A 2,214-nucleotide genomic window follows, 5' to 3' on the forward strand; every position below is an offset into this window, starting at 1 on the left:
GCATCCCAGGCATTGTTTCCCCAGTGGTGTGTGGTGCTGGCATGATGCACTGCTGACAGCAGCTAAATACAGCTGGGACACCAGATCCACGGGGAAAACCAGCCCTGAAAGTGACTCCATCTGCCCGATCCACCCCCTTTGAAAAGCATCAACTGCTCCTAAATGTCTCTGATGGAAGGAAAACGTTTTGATGGTGGCTGTGGCTGATACAAAGGCAGCTGGAATTTTGCTGGATGCTGTTAGGTCTGGATGTACAGATGAAGAAGAGCAGATGTGCTTGTTCCTATCAGTCCCCATCAGTCCCTGTTACTGTCACCCACCCAGTGCTGGTGCAGGCATTGTGTCCCCACACAGGGAGGCTGCTCCTGTCCCTGTCCCTGTCCCTGTCCCTGTCCCTGTCCCTGTCCCTGTCCCTGTCCCTGTCCCTGCCGAGGGAGCGGTGCATCCAGCCCAGGCTCACCCAGCACGGTAATTGCCAGGTTTATCTACGGTGTGCACTTCCAGAGACACGCTGTCACTAAATGAAACAGAGTCATTTCGTTGTGACCAGTAAAAGCCCATGAAGTGACAGTGAGCATCTCACAACCACCCTGTGCCGGAGCCCTGTGTCAAACCTGTTAACTGGCCTGTGTTTGCGTTACAAAGATCAGGCAGTAAAACCCAGACTGGTTTTGTTTTACAAGGCGCAGCAGAGGGAGGGAAGGGGCCCCGGGCTCCTGCTGGCCTGGCACAGCTGGGTGGCCCGTGGCACAGCTCGGTGGCCGGTGGCTGGGGGCACAGCTCGGGCTGCTCGGTGCCAGGGATGGACACTGGGCTGTGGCAGCACCACGTGTGGCCCTGCCAGCCCAGCTGGGGCCACAGGGGCAGAGGGAAGGGGCAAAGCCCTCTGGGGCCCAGCTTGCTCAGCCTCAGCACGGTGACCTGGGCACTGAGTCCTGGTTCCCCTGCGGATGACACTGGGCAGGTTCAGCACAACGCTGTGATCATTTGTCACTGGTGGGGTTTCCCCTGACCAGCTCCGCAACTAATTGTGACAGAGCATTAATTGCACTCATCTGCCTTTTCCGCTGTACAAGTTTACTGGAAAAAATATCCCTCCTGCTGTGACTCCAGCATCCTGGGATGTGGCAGCTCAGGTCCTCTGGATGCCCCCAGGCTGCCCTGGTACAGGCCGGGAGTGCCAAAGTGGCTCCAGCAGGATGCAGCAATGTAAAGGTGCCCTGGGCTGGTGCTTTATGGTCCCCTCCCATGTCCTGGGGCAAATGTGAACTATTTTGTGACTGATGACATTTTATAACAAGACCAGAGCTGATTTATAGCAAACCCAGGAGTGATTACCCCTGTGTACCCAGGGGAACAGCTTGTACTGTTCAGGATTCATTATGTAAACTTGGGTGAGAAGGTCTTAAAACGCAGAGGGACGGCACTGGTTGTGACAACAGGGTGATTCACCCCGGCTGGAGCCGGCTGCCACCTCTGCTGTGTTCTGGGTGATCACATCCCGCCAGGACGGCGCTGTGCTCTGCTGCAGGTGAATAAATACAGGGAACACATGGTTTTAATCTCTAGAAACACATTTGGACAAAGCACGTGAGTGGAAGAGAGAGATGTGGCCCTGCATCCCACATCCCAGACCTGGTGCTGGATGTGGCCTGGCTGGCTCAGTCGCTCAGGGCTTTGCGGGTTGGGTTGGGTGTTTGTCACTCTCCCCAGTGTCCCCTCCTGTAGTTTGCATCTCACAGCTTTGGGAACACTGCCAAAGGCAAGGCTGCTGGAGTCACAGTGCCACCGCGGTCCTGGAGGGCTGGCAGGGCTGGCAGGCACATACCCAGCTGTGAGGGAGGCTCAGGTCCTGACAGGGTACAGCTCCCACCCAGCTCCCACCCAGGCAAACTGAGGTAGATGTGTACGACTGGGAGGACAAGGCAGTGCAAGAGTGTTACAGGAAAGTGCTGAGGCTTGGCTGAAGATTCCAGAGGACAGAGGCAGGAACACTCTGTCCACGGCCCTGGGGCCAGGTGTGTTTCCCTGTTTACACCCCCGGCTGTGTTACAACCAGGCCAGGGAGCAGGCATGGCTCTCCACTGCCCCTTGCTGCACGCCGGCTACACCCCAAATCCCTGCCCAGCCACTTCCCCAGGGCCGGGTGCCCTGAGTGCACCCTGCTCCGGAGAGGGGGGCCCAGCCATGTGGGACGGGTGCAGGCCGTGCCCG

Source organism: Geospiza fortis, unplaced genomic scaffold, assembly GCF_000277835.1.
Source record: "Geospiza fortis unplaced genomic scaffold, GeoFor_1.0 scaffold213, whole genome shotgun sequence".
In the NCBI taxonomy this organism is placed as follows: Eukaryota; Metazoa; Chordata; class Aves; order Passeriformes; family Thraupidae; genus Geospiza; species Geospiza fortis.